Source organism: Rattus norvegicus, chromosome 2 (assembly GCF_036323735.1).
Source record: "Rattus norvegicus strain BN/NHsdMcwi chromosome 2, GRCr8, whole genome shotgun sequence".
Lineage (NCBI taxonomy): Eukaryota > Metazoa > Chordata > Mammalia > Rodentia > Muridae > Rattus > Rattus norvegicus.
In genome coordinates, this window is record NC_086020.1 from 111,847,888 (window position 1) to 111,875,742 (window position 27,855).

Sequence of the window (27,855 nt, forward strand, 5' to 3'; positions counted from 1 at the left end):
TAGGGAAACGACACCCTTCATAATAGACCCAAATAATATAAAGTACCTCGGTGTGACTTTAACAAAGCAAGTAAAAGATCTGTACAATAAGAACTTCAAGACACTGAAGAAGGAAATTGAAGAAGACCTCAGAAGATGGAAAGATCTCCCATGCTCATGGATTGGCAGGATTAATATAGTAAAAATGGCCATTTTACCAAAAGCGATTTACAGATTCAATGCAATCCCCATCAAAATACCAATCCAATTCTTCAAAGAGTTAGACAGAACAATTTGCAAATTCATCTGGAATAACAAAAAACCCAGGATAGCTAAAGCTATCCTCAACAATAAAAGGACTTCAGGGGGAATCACTATCCCTGAACTCAAGCAGTATTACAGAGCAATAGTGATAAAAACTGCATGGTATTGGTACAGAGACAGACAGATAGACCAATGGAATAGAATTGAAGACCCAGAAATGAACCCACACACCTATGGTCACTTGATTTTTGACAAAGGAGCCAAAACCATCCAATGGAAAAAAGATAGCATTTTCAGCTAATGGTGCTGGTTCAACTGGAGGGCAACATGTAGAAGAATGTAGATTGATCCATGCTTATCACCCTGTACAAAGCTTAAGTCCAAGTGGATCAAGGACCTCCACATCAAACCAGATACACTCAAACTAATAGAAGAAAAACTAGGGAAGCATCTGGAACACATGGGCACTGGAAAAAAATTTCCTGAACAAAACACCAATGGCTTACGCTCTAAGATCAAGAATCGACAAATGGGATCTCATAAAACTGCAACGCTTCTGTAAGGCAAAGGACACTGTGGTTAGGACAAAACGGCAACCAACAGATTGGGAAAAGATCTTTACCAATCCTACAACAGATAGAGGGCTTATATCCTAAATATACAAAGAACTCAAGAAGTTAGACCGCAGGGAGACAAATAATCCTATTAAAAAATGGGGTTCAGAACTAAACAAAGAATTCACAGCTGAGGAATGCCAAATGACTGAGACACACACACCTAAAGAAATGTTCAACATCTTTAGTCATAAGGGAAATGCAAATCAAAACAACCCTGAGATTTCACCTCACACCAGTGAGAATGGCTAAGATCAAAAACTCAGGTGACAGCAGATGCTGGCGAGGATGTGGAGAAAGAGGAACACTCCTCCATTGTTGGTGGGATTGCAGACTGGTACAACCATTCTGAAAATCAGTCTGGAGGTTCCTCAGAAATTTGGACATTGACCTACCTGAGGATCCAGCTATACCTCTCTTGGGCATACATCCAAAAGATGCCCCAACATATAAAAAAGACACGTGCTCCACTATGTTCATAGCAGCCTTATTTATAATAGTCAGAAGCTGGAAAGAACCCAGATGCCCTTCAACAGAGGAATGGATACAGAAAATGTGGTACATCTACACAATGGAATATTACTCACCTATCAAAAACAATGACTTTATGAAATTCATAGACAAATGGTTGGAACTGGAAAATATCATCCTGAGTGAGGTAACCCAATCACAGAAAAACACACATGGTATGCACTCATTGATAAGTGGCTATTAGTCCAAATGCTTGAATTACCCTAGATGCATAGAACACATGAAACTCAAGACGGATGATCAAAATGTGAATGCTTCACTCCTTCTTTAAACGGGGGAACAAGAATACCGTTGGCAGGGAATGGAGAGGCAAAGATTAAAACATAGACTGAAGGAACACCCATTCAGAGCCTGCCCCACATGTGGCCCATGCATATACAGCCATCCAATTAGACAAGATGGATGAAGCAAAGAAGTGCAGACCGACAGGAGCCGGATGTAGATCGCTCCTGAGAGACACAGCCAGAATACAGCAAATACAGAGGCGAATGCCAGCAGCAAACCACTGAACTGAGAATAGGACCCCCGTTGAAGGAATCAGAGAAAGAACTGGAAGAGCTTGAAGGGGCTCGAGACCCCAAAAGTACAACAATGCCAAGCAACCAGAGCTTCCAGGGACTAAGCCACTACCTAAAGACTATACATGGACTGACCCTGGACTCTGACCTCATAAGTAGCAATGAATATCCTAGTAAGATCACCAGTGGAAGGGGAAGCCCTTGGTCATGCTAAGACTGAACCCCGAGTGAACGTGATTGTTGGGGGAAGGGCGGCAATGGGGGGAGGATGGGGAGGGGAACTCCCAACAAGAAGGGGAGGGGGAGGGATTAGGGGGATGTTTGCCCGGAACCCGGGAAAGGGAATAACATTCGAAATGTAAATAAGAAATACTCAAGTTAATTAAAAAAAAAAAAAGAGTGTTTGCACAGTCACCTGATTTCCGCGATTTCCCATATGAACAGTTAGTTCTGTGCCAACAGAAGGGAAGGGGGTTAAAGGGGAGCATGGCTCTCCTGAGGATGTATCCAAGACAGAAACGTTCTGTTCATTCGTTCACTGGTGCTTTATGCCATGCACATGCTTTTAATTTCTCTATGGTTGAATTTGCTGTCTTTCCTTTCTTGGTATTCAGAAGCCTTCACAGCTCTATAGAAACATTTTCCCATGAGCTGCAGGAGTAGCTGGATGGTAGAACATAGGACCACAGGCCAGCATCATAGGACCGGCGCAAATGAGGCTCCGGGTTTGGTCGCTAGTAGTAGAAAAAAAAAAAGAAAGAAAGAAAAAGAAAAACCAAAACTACCAGGGTGTCTGAATAAACTGTATTTTTAACTGTTGATACTTATATTCTGACCCCACTAATAACTGCTTTGGTTTAAAAGGAACTGTCAACTTATAAGCTCACACGTTTGAACACTCAGTCCTAGCTGACGGTGTGCCACAGAAGGCCATAGAGGTTTGTTTGTTTGTTATTTTACTTATTTACATTTCAAATGTTATCCCCCTTCCCAGTTAAAACTCCTATCTCCTACCCATCCACCCTGCTTCTATGAGGGTGATCCTCTACCCACCTGACCTCTCCGGCCTTAGCATTCCCCTACACTGGGTCGTCAAGCCTCCACAGGACCAAGAGACTCCCCTCCCATTGCTACCAGAAAAGACCATCCTCTGCTACATATGCAGCAGGAGTCAGGGGTTCCTCCATGTGTACTCTTTGGTTGGAACTTTGCAGTGGCCGAGGGAGGGGGTGGCTGATATTGTTGTTCCCCTAACTCCTAAGGGGCAGACTCTAAAGGGAGTCTCTGGCAAGTCTGAGGCTTTATACCTTGGCCCCACTTCCTGTTTACTCTGTGCTCCCTGAGGATGGATACAATGTGACCACCCAGCCTCCTGGTGCCACCGCCATGTTTTCTAAGCAGTGATAGGGCCAAAATAAACCCTTTCTTCCTTAAGTTGCTTTCGCTGGGGTGTTTTATCCCAGCTACAAAAAGTAATCAAGACAAAGATTAAATTAGAGGAGCCATCAAATCATTTCATAAGGGCACAACTTTAGTCTTATGCCAGCAGCATTCCCTGTGCAAGGAAAAGGAAGCACAATCATTCTCCTGTTTGTGTGGAAATAACCTCTCTAGGTAGCTCACACTGGCCTAGAGTTCACTGTATAACATAGTCTGGAGTTGAATTTGAGAACCCCAAGGCTGAGTTCATGAATTATCTAAGATTGAAAACCCAGTTTCACCTCTATTTTCTTAATCAGTGTTTATTTTGCATTTATTCACTTCTGTTTTCACATAACAATATATTTTACATTGAGTATAACTGTTCTTTTTCTCCACCCTCTCTTCTCTCATCGATGGCCTAGAGCAGTGACTCTCAACCTTCCTAATGCCGCAACCCTTTTATACAGTTCTTCATTTTGTTGTGATTCCCAACCGTAAAACTATTTTCCTTACTACTTCATAACCATATTTTCATTGCCCTTATGAATTGTAATGCAAAGTCTGTATTTTCTTATGGTCGTAGGCGTCTCCTGTGAAAGGGGCCATGACTCACAGGTTGGGAAGCACTGCCCTCAAGGGTGGAGCCTAGACAGCTTCACTCCTACCTCCAGGTTGTATGTGCATGATGATTTTGTGTAGCTGTATAGCATCTAGGATCTACAAATGAGAAGAAACCTACAATATTTGTCTTTCTGAGACTGACTTAATTTGCTTAATATGATTGTCTCCAGTTGCATCCATTTTCCTTCAAGCACATAGCTTGTTCTTGGTGACTGAAGGAAATTCCATTAGATAGATAAATCACATTTCCTTTTTCTATGCCTCTACTGTTGGGCACCTAAGTTGGTTCCCTAACTTAAGTGTAAAAGGTATATGCATGCATATATATGTATATACATGCATGCATATATATGTGCACATATGTGTATGCATTATGCATGTATGTATCCATATGTGTGTATGTATACACATGTATATGGGTGTATATATATGTATGTTTGTATGCATGTGTGTATTTGTGCCTTATGCATGTGTGTATTATGTATGCATGTATGTGTGTGCATATGAATATATGTGTGCAGGTGCATGTATGTATATATGCATGTATGTATGCATGCATGCATGTGTATATATGTATATATTTAAACTATTTCAAAACATTTCTGTAAAGCTTGTTTGTCTCTGATTATACAGCTGTAGAAACTGAATCTCAGAAAGGCTAAATAACTTGCCACTTGCCCAAGGCCACACAGATAATGAACATCATTTGGAACTTATGCCCAAACCATCTGACCTTAGAAGCCATCCTTTTGGCTCCAGACTAGCTCATGCCTCACCTTTGGTCTGGGGTGGACTTTGGCAGCTTCTGATTGCCCTGCACTGACGCCACATGTACTTTTTTTAATGAAAACAATGCTTGGCGAAGAACGACCCTGAAGAGTAAATGTGAAGTCAGAGCTCTGAAATTGTTTCCCATCATATTTCCTGAAAGCAATTGTTCATGAAGATAAGGTGGTACTTCCAGTAAAACTGTGACAGTCCCAGAGGTGCTGACTCACTCTGAGCGCAGTGTCATTCCTGGAACTGTCCTATATAAAGTGGCCTGTCAGCTACAGCAGAGACAGCAGGCCTCTCTGGTCATGGCGCCTCTCCCTAGCTTTCCTTCAAGAGCCATGTGCACAAGACACCTTCTGGCTACCTGGGGCTTCCACAGTTGTTAGAGAAGTCAACGTTCTACCATCCAGATCTACTACACACTGATACAGCAATGGGCATTTGTTTTCCTCTAAACAAAAAGGTTTGAAATTAATCATTTTTAACAACGTCTCCTTTACTGTTTTAGCATTTCTTTGAATCATTTTACCCTGCTTCCTTTCTTGGAAAGCCTCTTTATCTCTGTTTGTCTCTTTATATCTCTCTCTGTTTTGTCGCTCTTTATATATCTATATCTTTCTCTCTGTTTCTCTATTTCTCTGTCTCTGTCTCTCTGTCTCTCTGTCTCTCTCTCTGTCTCTCTCTCTCTGCCTCTCTCTCTCTCTCTCTCTCTCTCTCTCTCTCTCTCTGTGTGTGTGTGTGTGTGTGTGTGTGTGTGTGTGTGTGTGTGTGTATCGGCCACAACTCAACTTTGGAGGTCATTCCTTGGGAACTGTCCACCTTGGTTTGGTTGGTATTCCCCAGGTATGCTGGGCTGACTGTGCAGAGGTGAGAAGCTGCCCCAGGCATCTGCACAGCTCTGCCTTTCCAGCACTGTGACAGCAAAGACACACCTGGCCTCTGTTTACATGGATTCTGGGATCACATTCATGTCCTCATGTTGGCAAACCACTTACCTCTCCCCAGCCCTTGAAAGTCACTTACATAGAGTTCTACCCCTTTACCATATAAAGCAGAATGTAGCCAACTCTTTCTCCAAAGCTCCATGGCAGTAATCTCTACTACTCCATATTTTCACTTTTCAGCATTTGACTCATTTCTATTCTTTCTTTTTTCCCTCCTCATTCCTCATCTTTCAAACTAAAGACTCAATTTCTTCATCAAAAACAAATTTCCTGCATATACTACCAATAAGTCACTTTAAATAGATGGTTAAATTCTTTGTCTCATTTGATTTGTGCAATATTTGACACCGTTCACCATTCCCTCCTTGAAACATCTATATACACTCATTTCTTTGTTATCATTATGTCACAGTGAAGGGACAGAAACACAGCTCCACACTGCCACCCTTGTCAACCTTGGAAGTCAGTATGCTTAATCTTTTAGAGACCTCAACTCAAGTCAAATCTGAACTATTGCTTTAGTGCAGAAAATAATTTCTATCCCAGACCTTTTGGCACAGAACTAAAGATCTTTATTTTGTTAGGAGGTAAGAAGAAAAAGGATTCCGAAAGACAGACGACTGTGTGGAGAGTGTGTCTTATCTGCATGTAAGTGTGATCTGCAAAAGGGAAACTCAAAGAGAATGGGATCTGGGTGAGGATGAGGGTTGCAAAGAGTAGCACACATCCAAGTATAGGTGTGTTCTCCTTAAAATAGCCACAGTTAACCGACTGTCCTAGCACTAACCCTATATGCCATATTGGTGTTCTCCAGTTACACCATTTTCCACTTCTGTATGCTCTGCATATGCAAGCACCATCTTGTTACCTTGCTGACTCGTTCTATGTTTAAAGGTGGTCAAAAAACCATCTCTCTCTCTCTTTCTCTCTCTCTCCCTCCTTCTCTCTGTCTCCATCTCCCTGTCTCTTTCTCTCGAGCTCTGTCTCTCTGTCTCTGTGTGTGTCTGTCTCTTTCTCAATATTTATTTATGTGCACTGTGTGTGTGCAGAAGCCTTTGGAGGACAAAAGAAGACAAGGGAGCACCTAGACCTGAGTTACTAGCATTTGTGAGCCATCGTGTGGATTCTAGGAACCAAGCCCAGGTCCTCTGCAGGAACAGTAAGTGCTCTTTACCACTGAGCTATCTCCCTTATCACTTTTCCTCTTCCCTTCGACCAGTGGGGTTATTGGGTGACTCAGGGGATGCCTTGGATAGGAAGACATCATACTCTGATAAAGAAGAACCGGGAGCGAGAGCGTGGTACAAGAACTCAATAAATATCCTTTCCCTGTAAATGGGTCTCTGGTGATATCCCAAGAACATTGTAGGTTTACAGTTGGAGTGGGAGAGAGACCTTGAGCCCTTGTAATTGTACTAGAATTCCTGTTTCTCTTCTGGAGAAAGTCTTCAAATGGACTTCATGTGGAGGGGCTCCCCTTCTCATGTCCCTTCACCTGCCTCTCTGTCCTGACACAATTCTTCAACTATTTTTCTCTAACCCTCCCTATTTTCATCTATTAGTGATGTTGCTCATCCTTCTGTCTCCTGCATCCAAGATGTAAGTTATCCACAAGACACTGCTTCCAAGTGTTTACTTCCACAACGTCCCTAAGTGGCTCCATCCCAACTACTTTAAATGTGGCCATTAATCTGCATTTGCCAAGTACTGAAACCACACTGAAGGCAAGAGTTATGCTCACTTTGATCTGAAGCATAGAAAATGAGTGGTGTGTTTGTTGAACGTATTAAGTGTATATGCCTTGGTTTTCTTCCGTAGTCCCAGGCAGCAAATATACATGACACAGAACCACAACCAAAGCAACTTATAGAAGGAAGGGTTGATTTGGGGATTTTCATTCCAGAGGATAAGAGTGAGCCATCATGGCAAACGGATGCACTGAAGCCAGCACCAGACACAGCAGCAGAAACCCCTGACCACAGCATCTCTAACCACAGGCACCAAGTAAAAGTTCACTGAAAGGGGCACAAGGCTTGTGAAACCGCAAAACCTGATCCCAGTGACACATTTCTTCCAGCAAGGCCACACTTCCCAAACCTACCCCAGCAGAGTCTCCAAGCAGGATTGGTGGTGGTGTTTGTTTGTGACTGGTTCAACTCAACTGTTCTGGTTCAAAACTCCTCTTTTAGCTGACTGATTCAAACTGGCATATCCAGGCTTTTCACTGTATTGCTGTGTTTGGCCTCAAACTAACTCTGGCAATTTGTTCTAATATTGTGCTTCCTCATTCTCTGGCTTATTCTGTCTTTGCCAGCAGCCTGTCTTTGTGAGACTGTTCTGGTAAACTGCCTCCTCTCAGAAGAGGCCCTTGATCCTGTCAAGGCTCCATACTCCAGTGTAGGGGAATGTCAGGGTGGGGAGGTGGGAGGGAGTGGGTAGGTGGGTGAGGAAGCACCCTCCTAGAAGCAGGGGGAGGGGGAATCAGATAGCGGATTTCTGGAGGGGAAACCTGGAAAAGGAATAACATTTAAAATGTAAATAAAAAATTCAATAAAAGAAAAAAACTGTTTCTCTCTCTCTCTCTCTCTCTCTCTCTCTCTCTCTCTCTCTCTCTCTCTCTCTCTCTGTACTGCTCTTTCATAACCATTCCTTCCTCTGCCATTCTCAGTGAATTGGGTATACCCTATCTCTGATCCATTCTGTCAAATCTTTCTTGGATTCATCACTTTGTCTGCCACTCAAGTAGTCATCACTTTCTCTTTTTTTTTTTTTATTAACTTGAGTATTTCTTATATACATTTCGAGTGTTATTCCCTTTCCCAGTTTCCGGACAAACATCCCCCTCCCGCCTCCCCTTCCTTATGGGTGTTCCCCTCCCAACCCTCCCCCCATTGCCGCCCTCCCCCCAAAGTCTAGATCACTGGGGGTTCAGTCTTAGCCGGACCCAGGGCTTCCCCTTCCACTGGTGCTCTTACTAGGATATTCATTGCTACGTATGCGGTCAGAGTCCAGGGTCAGTCCATGTATAGTCTTTAGGTAGTGGCTTAGTCCCTGGAAGCTCTGGTTGCTTGGCATTGTTGTACATATGGGGTCTCGAGCCCCTTCAAGCTCTTCCAGTTCTTTCTCTGATTCCTTCAACGGGGGTCCTGTTCTCAGTTCAGTGGTTTGCTGCTGGCATTCGCCTCTGTATTTGCTGTATTCTGGCTGTGTCTCTCAGGAGCGATCTACATCCGGCTCCTGTCGGTCTGCACTTCTTTGCTTCATCCATCTTGTCTAATTGGATGGCTGTATATGTATGGGCCACATGTGGGGCAGGCTCTGAATGGTAGTTCCTTCAGTCTCTGTTTTAATCTTTGCCTCTCTATTCCCTGCCAAGGGTATTCTTCTTCCCCTTTTAAAGAAGGAGTGAAGCATTCACATTTTGATCATCCGTCTTGAGTTTCATTTGTTCTAGGCATCTAGGGTAATTCAAGCATTTGGACTAATAGCCACTTATCAATGAGTGCATACCATGTGTGTTTTTCTGTGATTGGGTTAGCTCACTCAGGATGATATTTTCCAGTTCCAACCATTTGCCTACGAATTTCATAAACTCGTTGTTTTTGATAGCTGAGTAATATTCCATTGTGTAGATGTACCACATTTTCTGTATCCATTCCTCTGTTGAAGGGCATCTGGGTTCTTTCCAGCTTCTGGCTATTATAAATAAGGCTGCTATGAACATAGTGGAGCACGTGTCTTTTTTATATGTTGGGGCATCTTTTGGGTATATGCCCAAGAGAGGTATAGCTGGATCCTCAGGCAGTTCAATGTCCAATTTTCTGAGGAACCTCCAGACTGATTTCCAGAATGGTTGTACCAGTCTGCAATCCCACCAACAATGGAGGAGTGTTCCTCTTCCTCCGCATCCTCCCCAGCATCTGCTGTCACCTGAGTTTTTGATCTTAGCCATTCTCACTGGTGTGAGGTGAAATCTCAGGGTTGTTTTGATTTGCATTTCCCTTATGACTAAAGATGTTGTCTCTGCTCCCAGACCCCGTGGGAAAGAGACCTCACTGCCTGGTCAGGTGGGCACTCCTGAGGCTGCAGAGCGGAAGAGACCACCAACACTGCCCACCCCTGCCCACATCCCTGGCCCAAGAGGAAACTGTATAAGGCCTCTGGGCTCCCGTGGGGGAGGGCCCAGGAGCGGCAGGACCCCTGCCTGAGACACCGCAGGAACCTGAAGGAAACAGACCAGATAAACAGTTCTCTGCACCCAAATCCCGTGGGAGGGAGAGCTAAACCTTCAGAGAGGCAGACAAGCCTGGGAAACCAGAAAAGACTGCTCTCTGCACACACATCTCGGACGCCAGAGGAAAACACCAAAGGCCATCTGGAATCCTGGTGCACTGAAGCTCCCAGAAGGGGCGGCACAGGTCTTCCTGGTTGGTGCCGCCGCAAAGAGCCCGTGGGCAGCACCCCGCGAGCGAACTTGAGCCTCGGGACCACAGGTAAGACCAAATTTTCTGCTGCAAGAAAGCTGCCTGGTGAACTCAAGACACAGGCCCACAGGAACAGCTGAAGACCTGTAGAGAGGAAAAACTACACGCCCGAAAGCAGAACACTCTGTCCCCATAACTGGCTGAAAGAAAACAGTAAAACCGGTCTACAGCACTCCTGACACACAGGCTTATAGGGACAGTCTAGCCACTGTCAGAAATAGCAGAACAAAGTAACACTAGAGATAATCTGATGGCGAGAGGCAAGCGCAGGAACCCAAGCAACAGAAACCAAGACTACATGCCATCATCGGAGCCCAATTCTCCCACCAAAACAAACATGGAATATCCAAACACACCAGAAAAGCAAGATCTAGTTTCAAAATCATATTTGATCATGATGCTGGAGGACTTCAAGAAAGACGTGAAGAACTCCCTTAGGGAAACACAGGAAAACATTAATAAACAAGTAGAAGCCTACAGAGAGGAATCACAAAAATCCCTGAAAGAATCGAAAAAATCCCTGAAAGAATTCCAGGAAAACACAATCAAACAGTTGAAGGAATTAAAAATGGAAATAGAAGCAATCAAGAAAGAACACATGGAAACAACCCTGGATATAGAAAACCAAAAGAAGAGACAAGGAGCTGTAGATACAAGCTTCACCAACAGAATACAAGAGATGGAAAAGAGAATCTCAGGAGCAGAAGATTCCATAGAAATCAGTGAACTAGACTGGTGGGGGGAGGGCGGCAATGGGGGGAGGGTTGGGAGGGGAACACCCATAAGGAAGAGGAGGGGGGAGGGGGATGTTTGCCCGGATACCGGGAAAGGGAATAATACTTGAAATGTATATAAGAAATACTCAAGTTAATAAAAAAAAGAAAGAAAGAAATCATTGACTCAACTGTCAAAGATAATGTAAAGCGGAAAAAGCTACTGGTCCAAAACATACAGGAAATCCAGGACTCAATGAGTCTTGGTTTCTGTTGCTTGGGTTCCTGCGCTTGCCTCTCGCCATCAGATTATCTCTAGTGTTACTTTGTTCTGCTATTTCTGACAGTAGCTAGACTGTCCTATAAGCCTGTGTGTCAGGAGTGCTGTAGACCTGTTTTCCTGTTTTCTTTCAGCCTGTTATGGCGACAGAGTGTTCTGCTTTCGTGCGTGTAGTTTTTCCTCTGTACAGGTCTTCAGCTGTTCCTGTGGGCCTGTGTCTTGAGTTCACCAGACAGGTCACTTGCAGCAGAAAAGTTGGTCTTACCTGTGGTCCCGAGGCTCAAGTTTGCTCTCGGGGTGCTGCCCACGAGCTCTCTGCAGCGGCAGCAACCAGGAAGATATGCGCCGCCCTTTCCGGGAGCTTCCGTGCACTAGGGTTCCAGATGGCATTTGGTGTTTTCCTCTGGCGTCCGAGATGTGTGTGCAGAGTGCAGTCTCTTCTGGTTTCCCAGGCGTGTCTGCCTCTCTGAGGGTTTAGCTCTCCCTCCCACGGGATTTGGGTACATAGAACTGTTTTTTTGGTCTGTTTCCTTCAGGTTCCGGCGGTGTCTCAGACGCAGCGGTCCTGCTGCTCCTGGGCCCTCCCCCACGGGAACCCAGAGGCCTTATACAGTTTCCTCTTGGGCCAGGGATGTGGGCAGGGGTGAGCAGTGTTGGTGGTCTCTTCCGCTCTGCAGCCTCAGGAGTGCCCACCTGACCAGGCAGTGAGGTCTCTCTCCCACGGGGTCTGGGAGCAGAGAGCTGCTGCGGGCCGGGGTCCTCGGGTGTGGGACTCCTGGTAAACACAGGAGGTGCCCGGTCCTAAGGGAATTCTGCCTCTGTGTGTCCCGGGATCACCAGGCAGGTCTCTTGCAGCAGAAAAGTTGGTCTTACCTGTGGTCCCGAGGCTCAAGTTTGCTCGCGGGGTGCTGCCCAAGAGCTCTCCGTGGCGGCAGCAACCAGGAAGTCTCTTTTTTTTTTATCTTTTTTTTTTCTGGGGCTGGAGACCGAACCCAGGACCTTGTGCTTCCTAGGCAAGCGCTCTACCACTGAGCCAAATCCCCAACCCCTAGTCATCACTATTTCCTTCTACATCATGGCTACTTCCTTCTACAAACTAACTTCAATGTTACTGTTAGGGATTAAAGGCATATACTAAGGGCTTGTCTGTATTCCACCTAGATCATACTGTAATGCAGGGTGTGTCTGCATTCTGGCTGGATCATATAGACCTATAAGATCTTTGAAGTGATTCCCTTGCCCAGAGCAGCCATGTTGCTGAACTAAACGTCCTCTAATTTTCTAGTTTCAATTTTGTAGAAGTTTCAGAAATTCCAAATATTCCACATGGGAACATCTAATAAACAGCATTATGAATATCTGGTTTCCTCAGCAATGTTTCCATGACTATTCCGTGGCTGATATTCATTGCAGCCATTAATCCCCCAGCCCACTACTTTTGTCAGTTTTCCAGCCATCCATACTGTTCCAACTTTAATTCATGGGTCCCATGAATAATCACCCTCTCCTTGTTCTTACTAGCACTGCAACAAACATCTTTCATGACAGGCTCACTCGAGGTAAATACAGGAGCATCTTAGTAGCAGGAATCAGTTTGTCTAACAGCAGAGCCCTAGGCCAAGCACACTAAATTTTTATGCGCTCACCATGCAAGGCCACTCTTGACAGATTTCTAGCCAATCTATAGCTTATTTGACTAACTTAAAATTATTGCTGGCATCCCTCAGGCTTCCTAATAAACCCTCTAGTGCTTATTGAGATGAGTGAGAGATCTATATTGATAGTAGGTACCTGATTTAGACTCTTTCAAATGCTAACTAGCCTCCCCTGAAGTGTGTATTTCTGATTAGGGTACTTCAACTATTAGCAAGCTGCCCCTGGAGGTAAGTCAGGCTAACTAAACACACACATATGGATCATACTTCCATGCTGAATGATTTTAATCTAAGTTGCAGACAATATAATACCCTATTTTGCAGGGCCCCACAAGCATGCCTAATTTGTCCACTGGGTAATTAAACAGTGCAGAATGAATATAAACAATTGTCCCATCAATGCACAAATGACTGACTTTTCTTCTCTATTTGTTATAAGGACAAAGACTCTTCGTGGAGCCCAGAATTCATTTCGAGTATCCAAAGTGTCAACGTTCTGTTTTCTCACCCGTAGTTACATACAGTCAGTCTCAGAAAGTGTTGAGTTTGGAGTAAAAAATAACAAACAAATATTGTAGTCTAGCTTCCTTGGATGCTTCCAAACCACCTCCAAATGACAAAGTGAAACTAGTTGAAAGCACTTGCAAGCTTTGAGTTCTACTCAAATGCTTAATGAAAAGATCTCCAGAGAAGAAGCAGATCCTTCCTTCTCCGGGATGCCAGTTGCCTTCAACCTCGTTAATATTCTTAATTATTCAAGAGGGGGCTGAGGTTGCCATGTCTATGAGGTTGTCATAGATCAATTAAATCCTGAGACTTTCTGAGGTGACATTCAGATCGGTGACAAGGTGAAAGGAAATCAATTTTCACTTTTCAGCCTGCGGGTGCCCACGGATTTCCTGGGGTGAGTGGCGAACTCTCATTTCAGACACAAAGGCAAAGATGGCCTTGTCTTCTGGGGCCAGAGGCTGATTGCTGAGGTGATGCCTGGAAGAATGGGAACCCCAGGGGTCTTGCCTCGCCATTAGGGGCTCTGATACAAAAAAAGACCTCTTTATTCTGGAGTCAGAAAAAAGCCGAGGATGGAATTCCTATTTCACCAATCCTTGAAGTGAAATTACCCCGCACATTTGGACTTCAAGCAGGGATAAGAGCAGCAGCCATCATTATTCAGCCAATACATGATGGGAAGAAATGCTTTCTGAGGAAGAATGCCACCTCACGGGGAGGAAAAATGAGTCAAGGTGGAGCAGAGTGAGCCCGCCATTTAATCGGCGATCACCCTGACCTGTCGGACTTCGTCCGGCTAGGCTAGTTCCTGTATGTTTGGGTCAAAGAAGAAGATAATTAAACAAAGACTGGAGCATTGAGAGGCCTGATATTTCCAGGGGTTGCACTGTGAGCAAGCTGGATAGATGTGCGATGCTTTTAATGCATTCCGTTTCCTAATTAGCAATCAGGGCCCATTTGTCAGTCATTCCAGCCATGACGCATACAACCCTGGAACATAGGGCGGAGCAAGGCAAGTTGAGAAAATCAATTATGCCTATGTTTACATTCCCTTAAGGCTGGGGTGTTGCAAAACTGCCTAAATATTGCATTCTCCTTACAAAGGAGCAGGAAGGAAGGGTGAGACTGCAATTCAGTATAATGAATAAATCTCTTGCTGTTTGGAGAAAGGTACAATGGCTGAATATTTATGAGACTGCTGATGGGTAATGCATTTTATGTGATCTGCAACTGTGAAAATGGAATTCCATTTTTAGACCTCGCAGGAACAAGTACATGTTCAAGAAATGAAGACTGTGCTTGTGCCTACAGAAGTTCCGTGCAAACGGTCCAGGATTTAGCCTCATGTTCGAAACTGGATGGAAGAATGGGGAGTTAATGTCCGGCTCAGATAATCACTGCTTGCAAAGTCGCCTCAGACTCAGAGACGAGGTAGAACAAAACTCCCGTCTAGACTTCTGACAGCTAAAGCCAGCATCTCCGCTTCCCCAGGGCCTATGCAGTGTTCATCCAAGCACCTATCTTCCATTTCAACCATTCCAGGAAACCCAGTCCTGCCAGCCCACCAGACCTTGAAACTTCTAAGCCCATGACTAACTCCTCTACTCAGCTTCCCAGATCTCCCAATCCCATTGTGACTTCTGTCGTTGAAACTCTTTCCTTCCTGTTTCCATGGTCCTCCCTCTTAACCATCCTTCTGTGTCTCCAGCGCCCCCTGCTTCTCTTTTCCTGAGCTCTGCCTTCTGTGTCTTAAGTACTGTCGGTTCCCACCTCAACCACACAGTTTTTGAGTGATACTTGCTTCGGTTTTCGCCATCAAAGTCCCTAACCGGCTTTAATTTCATAGCTGAGCCTAAACGGTCATCAACACTCTTTACTCCGTGGGTCCCAGCTACAAATGACCGTCTTCTGGTCCCACCACACCCCAGTTCTTCCTTGTGCCTTCCCTGTTACAGTTTGAAGTTAATGGCTTCTGAGATGCTCTAAAACTCACTTTGTGAGGATTGTGTCCTTGAGAGCCCCACCCTTTCAGGTGGGGTTGGACCTAGTAACCTTCTAACAGCTAGACCATGGTGACATGTGACTTCTAAGACGAGGTTTTTAAAGGGGTGTACACAGAGAGATTATATTATTTTTGTTTCTTTTGCTTTTTTTTTGACTCAGTCTCCTATAGTCCAGGCTGGGCTTGAACTCCCTGTCCAGCAGAGGCTGACTTTAACTTCCAGATCCTTCAGTCCCTACCTTCTGATTGCTGAATTGTACATCCAGTATGAAATTATACTATATATAATAGAGCTTCCTAAATGATTTCTACTAATGATTCCTTTTCACTTGAGAAAAGTGTGCATGATCCCCAGACATACAAGTACATAAAATAGAAGTACAAATCAAACATTTACTTGTTAAAAATACAAAGAATTTTATTTTTAAACAATTCTTTTTTTTAAGTTTTTATTCTTACTTTTTAAGGGAAGGAGGAGCTGTGTGTGTGCATGTGAATGTGTGCATGAGTGTGTGTGTGCATAAGTGTGTGCGTGTGAGTATGTGTACATGAGTGTGTACACATGAATGTGTGCATGTATGTGTACGTGTGAGTGTATGCATGAGTGTGTGTGCATGTGTGTATGTGAATATGTGCATGTGAATGTATGCATGAGTGTGTGTGTGTGCATAAGTGTGTGCATGTGAGTATGTATACATGAGTGTGTACATGTGAATGTGTGCATGTATGTGTATGTGTGAGTGTGTGCATGAGTGTGTGTGCATGTGAGTGTGGGTGCTCCAGGAGGACAGACCTCTTTCCTCTAGATCTGGGGTTGGAGTAACAGGCAGTAGTTGTAAGTTTCATGACTTGGACATTAGGAATCAAAGCATTCAAACAGTGCAAACTCTAAGCCACTGAACCTTCTCTCCAGCCCAAACTTTAAAACAAATCTTCAATGAACATAATTTTACCATGTATTGAAGCAGGGGCTGCAGAGAGGGCTCAGCAGTTAAGATTCTGTTGATCTTTTAGAGGACACAGATTTGACTCTCAGTACCCACACGGTGCTGTGGGTAGCTCCAGGGGCTCCTGTATGCAAATGGTGCACATGCAGAGATGCAGGCAAAACAGCCAAACACACCAAATAAAATGAATAATTTTTAAAATGTTTGATATGAAAGCAAATGTGTATTCTAATAATATTAATATGTTTGTTGAGTATTTGCTACTTCAAGACATAAAGCATTTCTTCTTTCTTATGGTTGTTGGATAATGAATATTTTGATTTTTATAATAGCCAGTGCTGCTCCACATAAATACGTGATATAAAATAACAAGTCTTGAATTTGAACCAAGGTGTTTTGGGCAGCATTTATCCACATGGTGTGGCTTGATGGCATGTATAATGTGAAGTATGCATGTCATCAGTATGATGTCGTGTTCAGTCAGAATCAAGGCAGCAATGAGTTCATGCAATGCAACACCAGCAGGAATTGCCAGAAATGATTCATTATAAATTTGATTTCAAATTAACTTTTGGTTGTAGCATGCTTGGAAACTTTTACTATTGCCAAATTTTTCATTGCTTCTTCATTTTAAGTCATTGCAACTCACATTCAATAGGCTTAGATATATGATGTGAAGATTTATTGTTTTATAGAGAGTTTTATAGAGAGAGATTGACTATATGTATGTAGAGAAATAAAGAGGATTCACTCATGCAGTTATGAAATCTAAAGTCCCATGATCAACTATTTACAAACTGAAACACAAAATGGCTAATGGTGCAGTTTCAGTTGAAGTCCAGAAAGAACCAAAAGTGACCAATGGTATAAACTTGGTCCAAGGACAGGAGGCTGGTGACTCAGTCAAGCAGTCAGATAGAGGTGGTTGAATCCTCCCATCCCTTTGCTCAACACAGGGGGGAAGACACTGTACTCTGTTCCTCTCCCCACTCTACAGTCTCTTCACAGACAAAATATCTGCCCCCAGATATTTAGATAAATATCTGGGTATCTTATGGCCCATTCAATTAAATACATGAAGTTAAATCATCATGCTTATAGTTCTGTGTTTACATATAGATACGTGTTTTCTTTGAATGTACAATACATTTTGAGATTAAAAAGTAAATGTGTACCATATGATACATCAAACCTCTTCTGTGTTTATATCCCAAAGAAATGAGAACAGGGCCTGGAACTGAGCAGACACATGCATTTGTCTTTCTTCCTCACAACACAACCGACTGCTGCAAGTTCCTGCTACCTTTGACTTCCCATCATGATGAACTGTATGTATCCTTGAACTAGGACCCACAATAAACCCTTTTCCTTTAGGCTTCATTAGCATTTTAGTAGGAGCTAAAGGAAGGTGTCTCTCTTAGTCAGAGTTCTATTGCTGTAAAGAGACACCATGACCACAGCAACTCTTAGGAAGGAAAGCATTTAGTTGGGGCTGGCTTACAGGTTCAGAGGTTTAATCCATCATCATCATGGCAGGAAGTATGGAGACAGGCAGTCAGACGTGGTGCTGGAGAAGGAGCCGAGAATTCTATGTCTGGCCTGACTAGGCCCCTCAAAACCTACTCCCAGTGGCACACTTCCTCCAACAAGGCCACACCTACTCCAACAAGGCCACACCTCCTAATCCTTTCAAAAAGCTGCTCAAAAGGGGCAGGGGGTACATCAAGGCTAGAGATGTAGCTCAGTGATAGAGTGCTTTCCTAGCAGATACAAGGCCTTGGGCTTGACTCCTATCATCACAATGAATTGATAGACTAATTAATATAAATATATTATTAATGAAAACCAGAAACTAAATTTAATTAATTAAAAACTTGGAACTGACACATGACTGTAAATTTGTACAATATTGTTTTAAAAATTTATTTACATTTTAAATGTTATCCCCTTTCCTGGTTTCCCCTCCAGAATCCTGCTATCCCATCTCCCCAACTTACTCCCCCCTATTTCTATGAGGTGCTCCCTCACTCACCCACCCACTCCCTCCCACCTTCCCACACTGACATTCCCCTACACTGGGGCATCAAGCCTCATAGCCTCCTCCCATTGATACCAGACAAAGCTATCCTCTGCTATATATGTGGATGGAGCCATAGGTCCATTCCTGTGTTCTCTTGGGATGGTGGTTTTGTCCCTGGGAGCTCTGGGGGTTCTGGTTGGCTGATATGGTTGTCCTTATGATGTTGCAAACCCCTTCAGCTCCTTCACTCCTTTCACTAACTCCTCCATTGTGGAACTCGTTCTCAGTTCAATGGTTGGTTACGAGCATCTGCCTCTGTATTTGTCATGCTCTGTCAGAGCCTCTCAGAAGACAGCTACATCAGACTCCTATCAACATGTACTTCTTGGCATCTGCAATATTGTCTGGGTTTGGTGACTGTATGTGTATATATATATATATGGGCTGGATCCCCAAGTGGGGCAGGCTCTGAATGGCTATTCCTTCAGTCTCTGTTCCAAACTTTGTCTCAACATCTCCTCCTATGAATATTTTTGTTCCCCCTTCTGAGAAGGTCTGAAGCATCCACACTTTGGTCGTCCTTCTTCTTCAGCTTCATGTGGTTTGAATTGTTTCTTGGGTAATCGGAGCTTCTGGGCTAATATCCGCATATCAGTGCATGCCATGTGTGTTCCTTTGTGAATGGGTTAGCTCACTCAGAATGATATTTTCTAGTTCCAGCCATTTGCCTACGAATTTCATGAAGTCATTGTTCTTTTTTTTTTTTTTTAAGATTCGGCATTTGTTTTTTTTTTCCATCCCCCTCCCCCCTCCCCTTCCTTAGGGGTGTTCCCCTCCCAACCCTCCCCCCATTGCCGCCCTCCCCCCATAGACTAGTTCACTGGGGGTTCAGTCTTAGCAGGACCCAGGGCTTCCCCTTCCACTGGTGCTCTTACTAGGATATTCATTGCTACCTATGGGGTCAGAGTCCAGGGTCAGTCCATGTATAGTCTTTAGGTAGTGGCTTAGTCCCTGGAAGCTCTGGTTGCTTGGCATTGTTGTACTTTTGGGGTCTCGAGCCCCTTCAGGCTCTTCCAGTTCTTTCTCTGATTCCTTCAACAGGGGACCTATTCTCAGTTCAGTGGTTTGCTGCTGGCATTCGCCTCTGTATTTGCTGTATTCTGGCTGTGTCTCTCAGGAGCGATCTACATCCGGCTCCTGTCGGTCTGCACTTCTTTGCTTCATCCATCTTGTCTAATTGGATGGCTGTATACGTATGGGCCACATGTGGGACAGGCTCTGAATGGGTGTTCCTTCAGTCTCTGTTTTAATCTTTGCCTCTCCCTTCCCTGCCAAGGGTATTCTTTTTCCTCATTTAAAGAAGGAGTGAAGCATTCACATTTTGATCATCCGTCTTGAGTTTCGTTTGTTCTAGGGATCTAGGGTAATTCAAGCACTTGGGCTAATAGCCACTTATCAATGAGTGCATACCATGTATGTCTTTCTGTGATTGGGTTAGCTCACTCAGGATGATATTTTCCAGTTCCAACCATTTGCCTACGAATTTCATAAACTCGTTGTTTTTGATAGCTGAGTAATATTCCATTGTGTAGATGTACCACATTTTCTGTATCCATTCCTCTGTTGAAGGGCATCTGGGTTCTTTCCATTTTCTGGCTATTATAAATAAGGCTGCGATGAACATAGTGGAGCACGTGTCTCTTTTATATGTTGAGGCATCTTTTGGGTATATGCCCAAGAGAGGTATAGCTGGATCCTCAGGCAGTTCAATGTCCAATTTTCTGAGGAACCTCCAGACTGATTTCCAGAATGGTTTTACCAGTCTGCAATCCCACCAACAATGGAGGAGTGTTCCTCTTTCTCCACATCCTCGCCAGCATCTGCTGTCACCTGAGTTTTTGATCTTAGCCATTCTCACTGGTGTGAGGTGAAATCTCAGGGTTGTTTTGATTTGCATTTCCCTTATGACTAAAGATGTTGAACATTTCTTTAGGTGTTTCTCAGCCATTCGGCATTCCTCAGCTGTGAATTCTTTGTTTAGCTCTGAACCCCATTTTTTAATAGGGTTATTTGTCTCCCTGCGGTCTAACTTCTTGAGTTCTTTGTATATTTTGGATATAAGGCCTCTATCTGTTGTAGGATTGGTAAAGATCTTTTCCCAATCTGTTGGTTGCCGTTTTGTCCTAACCACAGTGTCCTTTGCCTTACAGAAGCTTTGCAGTTTTATGAGATCCCATTTGTCGATTCTTGATCTTAGAGCATAAGCCATTGGTGTTTTGTTCAGGAAATTTTTTCCAGTGCCTATGTGTTCCAGATGCTTCCCTAGTTTTTCTTCTATTAGTTTGAGTGTGTCTGGTTTGATGTGGAGGTCCTTGATCCACTTGGACTTAAGCTTTGTACAGGGTGATAAGCATGGATCGATCTGCATTCTTCTACATGTTGCCCTCCAGTTGAACCAGCACCATTTGCTGAAAATGCTATCTTTTTTCCATTGGATGGTTTTGGCTCCTTTGTCAAAAATCAAGTGACCATAGGTGTGTGGGTTCATTTCTGGGTCTTCAATTCTATTCCATTGGTCTATCTGTCTGTCTCTGTACCAATACCATGCAGTTTTTATCACTATTGCTCTGTAATACTGCTTGAGTTCAGGGATAGTGATTCCCCCTGAAGTCCTTTTATTGTTGAGGATAGCTTTAGCTATCCTGGGTTTTTTGTTATTCCAGTTGAATTTGCAAATTGTTCTGTCTAACTCTTTGAAGAATTGGATTGGTATTTTGATGGGGATTGCATTGAATCTGTAGATTGCTTTTGGTAAAATGGCCATTTTTACTATATTAATCCTGCCAATCCATGAGCATGGGAGATCTTTCCATCTTCTGAGGTCTTCTTCAATTTCTTTCCTCAGTGTCTTGAAGTTCTTATTGTACAGATCTTTTACTTGCTTGGTTAAAGTCACACCGAGGTACTTTATATTATTTGGGTCTATTATGAAGGGTGTCGTTTCCCTAATTTCTTTCTCGGCTTGTTTCTCTTTTGTATAGAGGAAGGCAACTGATTTATTTGAGTTAATTTTATACCCAGCCACTTTGCTGAAGTTGTTTATCAGCTTTAGTAGTTCTCTGGTGGAACTTTTGGGATGACTTAAATATACTATCATGTCATCTGCAAATAGTGATATTTTGACCTCTTCTTTCCGATCTGTATCCCCTTCATCTACTTTTGTTGTCTGATTGCTCTGGCTAGAACTTCAAGAACTATATTGAATAAGTAGGGAGAGAGTGGGCAGCCTTGTCTAGTCCCTGATTTTAGTGGGATTGCTTCAAGTTTCTCTCCATTTAGTTTAATGTTAGCAACTGGTTTGCTGTATATGGCTTTTACTATGTTTAGGTATGGGCCTTGAATTCCTATTCTTTCCAGGACTTTTATCATGAAGGGGTGTTGAATTTTGTCAAATGCTTTCTCAGCATCTAATGAAATGATCATGTGGTTCTGTTCTTTCAGTTTGTTTATATAATGGATCACGTTGATGGTTTTCCGTATATTAAACCATCCCTGCATGTCTGGGATGAAGCCTACTTGATCATGGTGGATGATTGTTTTGATGTGCTCTTGAATTCGGTTTGCCAGAATTTAATTGAGTATTTTTGCGTCGATATTCATAAGGGAAATTGGTCTGAAGTTCTCTTTCTTTGTTGGGTCTTTGTGTGGTTTAGGTATAAGAGTAATTGTGGCTTTGTAGAAGGAATTCGGTAGTGCTCCATCTGTTTCAATTTTGTGGAATAGTTTGGATAATATTGGTATGAGGTCTTCTATGAAGGTTTGATAGAATTCTGCACTAAACCCGTCTGGACCTGGGCTCTTTTTGGTTGGGAGACCTTTAATGACTGCTTCTATTTCCTTAGGAGTTATGGGGTTGTTTAACTGGTTTATCTGTTCCTGATTTAACTTCGATACCTGGTATCTGTCTAGGAAATTGTCCATTTCCTGAAGATTTTCAAATTTTGTTGAATATAGGTTTTTATAGTAAGATCTGATGATTTTTTGAATTTCCTCTGAATCTGTAGTTATGTCTCCCTTTTCATTTCTGATTTTGTTAATTTGGACGCACTCTCTGTGTCCTCTCGTTAGTCTGGCTAAGGGTTTATCTATCTTGTTGATTTTCTCAAAGAACCAACTTTTGGTTCTGTTGATTCTTTCTATGGTCCTTTTTGTTTCTACTTGGTTGATTTCAGCTCTGAGTTTGATTATTTCCTGCCTTCTACTCCTCCTGGGTGTATTTGCTTCTTTTTGTTCTAGAGCTTTTAGGTGTGCTGTCAAGCTGCTGACATATGCTCTTTCCTGTTTCTTTCTGCAGGCACTCAGCGCTATGAGTTTTCCTCTTAGCACAGCTTTCATTGTGTCCCATAAGTTTGGGTATGTTGTATCTTCATTTTCATTAAATTCTAAAAAGTTTTTAATTTCTTTCTTTATTTCTTCCTTGACCAGGTTATCATTGAGTAGAGCATTGTTCAATTTCCACGTATATGTGGGCATTCTTCCCTTATTGTTATTGAAGACCAGTTTTAGGCCGTGGTGGTCCGATAGCACACATGGGATTATTTCTATCTTTCTGTACCTGTTGAGGCCCGTTTTTTGACCAATTATATGGTCAATTTTGGAGAAAGTACCATGAGGAGCTGAGAAGAAGGTATATCCTTTTGCTTTAGGATAGAATGTTCTATAAATATCCGTTAAGTCCATTTGGCTCATGACTTCTCTTAGTCTGTCGACATCACTGTTTAATTTCTGTTTCCATGATCTGTCCATTGATGAGAGTGGTGTGTTGAAATCTCCCACTATTATTGTGTGAGGTGCAATGTGTGTTTTGAGCTTTAGTAAGGTTTCTTTTACGTATGTAGGTGCCCTTGTATTTGGGGCATAGATATTTAGGATTGAGAGTTCATCTTGGTGGATTTTTCCTTTGATGAATATGAAGTGTCCTTCCTTATCTTTTTTGATGTCTTTTAGTTGGAAATTGATTTTATTTGATATTAGAATGGCTACTCCAGCTTGCTTCTTCTGACCATTTGCTTGGAAAGTTGTTTTCCAGCCTTTCACTCTGAGGTAGTGTCTGTCTTTGTCTCTGAGGTGTGCTTCCTGTAGGCAGCAGAATGCAGGGTCCTCGTTGCATATCCAGTTTGTTAATCTATGTCTTTTTATTGGGGAGTTGAGGCCATTGATATTGAGAGATATTAAGGAATAGTGATTATTGCTTCCCTTTATGTTCATATTTGGATGTGAGGTTATGTTTGTGTGCTTTCATTCTCTTTGTTTTGTTGCCAAGACGATTAGTTTCTTGCTTCTTCTAGGGTATAGCTTGCCTCCTTATGTTATTATCCTTTGTAGTGCTGGATTTGTAGAAAGATATTGTGTAAATTTGGTTTTGTCATGGAATATCTTGGTTTCTCCATCAATGTTAATTGAGAGTTTTGCTGGATACAGTAACCTGGGCTGGCATTTGTGTTCTCTTAGGGTCTGTATGACATCAGTCCAGGATCTTCTGGCCTTCATAGTTTCTGGCGAGAAGTCTGGTGTGATTCTGATAGGTCTGCCTTTATATGTTACTTGACCTTTTTCCCTTACTGCTTTTAATATTCTTTCTTTATTTTGTGCGTTTGGTGTTTTGACAATTATGTGACGGGAGGTGTTTCTTTTCTGGTCCAATCTATTTGGAGTTCTGTAGGCTTCTTGTATGTCTATGGGTATCTCTTTTTTTAGGTTAGGGAAGTTTTCTTCTATGATTTTGTTGAAGATATTTACTGGTCCTTTGAGCTGGGAGTCTTCACTCTCTTCTATACCTATTATCCTTAGGTTTGATCTTCTCATTGAGTCCTGGATTTCCTGTATGTTTTGGACCAGTAGCTTTTTCCGCTTTACATTATCTTTGACAGTTGAGTCAATGATTTCTATGGAATCTTCTGCTCCTGAGATTCTCTCTTCCATCTCTTGTATTCTGTTGGTGAAGCTTGTATCTACAGCTCCTTGTCTCTTCTTTTGGTTTTCTATATCCAGGGTTGTTTCCATGTGTTCTTTCTTGATTGCTTCTATTTCCATTTTTAATTCCTTCAACTGTTTGATTGTGTTTTCCTGGAATTCTTTCAGGGATTTTTGTGTCTCCTCTCTATGGGCTTCTACTTGTTTATTTATGTTTTCCTGGAATTCTTTCAGGGATTTTTGTGTCTCCTCTCTATGGGCTTCTACTTGTTTATTTATGTTTTCCTGGAATTTTTTCAGGGACTTTTGCGATTCTTTCAGGCATTTTTGCGATTCCTCTCTGTAGGCTTCTACTTGTTCTCTAAGGGAGTTCTTCATGTCTTTCTTGAAGTCCTCCAGCATCATGATCAAATATGATTTTGAAAATAGATCTTGCTTTTCTGGTGTGTTTGGATATTCCATGTTTGTTTTGATGGGAGAATTGGGCTCCGATGGTGCCATGTAGTCTTGGTTTCTGTTGCTTGGGTTCCTGCGCTTGCCTCTCGCCATCAGATTATCTCTAGTGTTACTTTGTTCTGCTATTTCTGACAGTGGCTAGACTGTCCTATAAGCCTGTGTGTCAGGAGTGCTGTAGACCTGTTTTCCTCTCTTTCAGTCAGTTATGGGGACAGAGTGTTCTGCTTTCGGGCGTGTAGTTTTTCCTCTCTACAGGTCTTCAGCTGTTCCTGTGGGCCTGTGTCTTGAGTTCACCAGGCAGCTTTCTTGCAGCAGAAAATTTGGTCTTACTTGTGGTCCCGGGGCTCAAGTTCGCTCGTGGGGTGCTGCCCACGGGCTCTCTGCAGCGGCAGCAACCAGGAAGACCTGTGCCGCCCCTTCCGGGAGCTTCAGTGCACCAGGGTTCCAGATGGTCTTTGGCTTTTTCCTCTGGCGTCCGAGATGTGTGTGCAGGGAGCAGTCTCTTCTGGTTTCCCAGGCTTGTCTGCCTCTCTGAAGGTTTAGTTAGCTCTCCCTCCCACGGGATTTGGGTGCAGAGAACTCGAAGTCATTGTTCTTAATAGCTGAATAGTATTCCATTGTGTAGATGTACCACATTTTCTGTATCCATTCCTCTGTTGAAGGACATCTGGGTTCTTTCCAGCTTCTGGCTATTATAAATAAGACTGCTATGAACATAGTGGAGCATGTGTCCTTGTTGTATGTTGGGGCATCTTTTGGGTATATGCCCAGGAGTGGTATAGCTGGGCCCTTAGGTAGTACTATGTCTAATTTCCTGAGGAACCTCCAGACTGATTTCCAGAGTGGTTGTACCAGTTTGCAATCCCACCAACAATGGAGGAGTGTTCCTCTTTCTCCACATCCTCACCAGCATCTGCTGTCACCTGAGTTTTTGATCTTAGCCATTCTGACTGGTATGAGGTGGAATCTCAGGGTTGTTTTGATTTGCATTTACCTGATGACTACGGATTTTGAACATTTCTTTAGGTGCTTCTCAACCATTGGATATTCCTCAGTTGAGAATTCTTTCTTTAGATCTGTACCCCATTTTTAAAGGGTTGTTTAATTCTCTGGAGTCTAACTTCTTGAGTTCTTTGTATATATTGGATATTTGCCTTCTATCCAATACAGGATTGGTAAAGATCTTTTCCCAATCTGTTGGTTGCCATTTTATCCTAACAACAGTGTCCTTTGTCTTACAGAAGCTTTGCAATTTTATGAGGTCCCATTTGTCGATTCTTGATCTTAGAGCATAAGCCATTGGTGTTTTGTTCAGGAAATTTTCCCCTGTGCCCATGTGTTCGAGGCTCTTCCTACTTTCTCCTCTATTAGTTTGAGTGTATCTGGTTTATGTGGAGATCCATGATCCACTTGGATTTAGCTTTGTACAGGACGATAAGAATGGATCCATTTGCATTCTTCTACATGCTGACCTCCAGTTGAATCAGCACCATTTGTTGAAAATGCTATCTTTTTTCCCACTGGATTGTTTTAGCTCCTTTGTCAAGTCCTCATAAATATATGGGTTCATTTCTAGGTCTTCAGTTCTAGTCCACTGATCTATCTTCCTGTCTTTGTACCAACAACCATATAGTTTTTATCACTATTGCTCTGTAGTACAGCTTGAGGTAAAGGATGGTGATTCCCCCCAGAAGTTCCTTTATTGTTGAGAATACTTTTCACTATCATGGGTTTTTTGTTATTCCAAATGAATTTGCAAATTGCTCTTTCTAACTCTATGAAAAATTAAGTTGGAATTTTGATGGGGATTGCATTGAATTTGTAGAACGCTTCCAGCAAGATGGATATTTTTACTATATTAATCCTGCCAATCCATGAGCATGGGAGATCTTTCCATCTTTTGATATCTGAGACTACTGATTTGTTTGAGTTAATTTTATATCCAGCCATGTTGCTGAAGTTGTTTATCAGCTATAGGAGTTCTCTGATGGAGAAATGCAAATAGTGATATTTTGACCTCTTCCTTTTCAATTTGTATCCCTTTGACCTCTTTTTTTCTCTAATTGCTTTGACTAGAGCTACAAGTACTATGTTGAATAGTTAGGGAAAGAGTGGGCAGCCTTGTCTAGTACCTGATTTTAGTGGGATTGCTTCAAATTTCTCTCCATTTACCTTGATGTTGGTTACTGGTTTGCTGTATATTGTTTTTACTATGTTTAAGTATGGGCCTTGAATTCCTGATCTTTCCAAGACTTTTATCAAGGGGGTATTGAATTTTGTCAAACGCTTTCTCAGCCTCTAATGAGATGATCAAGTGTTTTTTTCTTTGAGTTTGTTTATATAGTGGATTACTTTGATGGATTTCCCTATATTGAACCATCCCTGCATCCCTAAGATGAAACCTACTTGATCATGATGGACGATCATTTTGATATGTTCTTGGATTCAGTTTGCAAGAATCTTATTGAGTATTTTAGCATCGATATTTATAAGGAAAATTGGTCTGAAGTTCTCTTTATTTGTTGGGTCTTTGTGTGGTTTAGGTACAAGAGTAATTGTGCCTTCATAGAACAAATTGGGTAGTGTTCGTTTTGTTTCTATTTTATGGAATTGTTTGGACAGTATTAGGTATTAGTGCAGAAGGTCTGATAAAATTTCTTTAGGAGTTATGGAATTGTTTAGACGGTTTATCTGATCCTGATTTAATTTGGTACTTGGTGTTTGTGTAGAAAATTGTTCATTTTATTCAGATTTTCCAGTTTCATTGACTATAGGCTTTTTTTATGACTATGTATGTATGTATGTATGTATGTATGTATGTATGTATGTATGTATGTATTTATGTATTTATGTGAGTACACTGTTGCTCTCCTCAGACACACCAGAAGAGGGCATCAGATCCCATTACAGATGGTTGTGAGCCACCATGTGGTTGCTGGGATTTGAACTCAGGACCTCTGGAAGAGTGGTCAGTGCTCTTAACCTCTGAGCCATCTCTCCAGCCCCGAGTATAGGATTCTGTAGTAGATTCTGATGTGGGGTTTTTTTTGTTGTTTTTTTTTTTTTTTTGTTTTTTTGGGTTTTTTTTTTTGTTTGTTTTTTTGGATTTCTTCAGTTTCTGTTGTTATGTCTCCCTTTTCATTTCTGA

At 42.5% G+C, this 27,855-nt stretch overlaps 1 long non-coding RNA gene across 3 annotated transcripts in view; it reads left to right on the top strand.

Annotated features, from left to right (window-relative positions):
• The first annotated feature begins 4,632 nt into the window (after positions 1-4,632).
• The window catches only part of LOC102555118 (uncharacterized), a 33,276-nt gene continuing 10,053 nt past the window's right edge, over positions 4,633-27,855 (top strand). The window contains exons 1-5 of one of the 3 annotated variants that reach the window (XR_351582.5): positions 4,633-5,186; positions 6,252-6,315; positions 6,717-6,826; positions 13,239-14,740; positions 17,475-17,586. This is a non-coding gene — a long non-coding RNA (uncharacterized LOC102555118). Of the gene's footprint in view, positions 5,187-6,251; positions 6,316-6,716; positions 6,827-9,700; positions 10,673-13,238; positions 14,741-17,474; positions 17,587-27,855 lie in introns of those variants that run through there. The other 2 variants (XR_010064202.1, XR_010064203.1) reach the window with 2 other exon arrangements.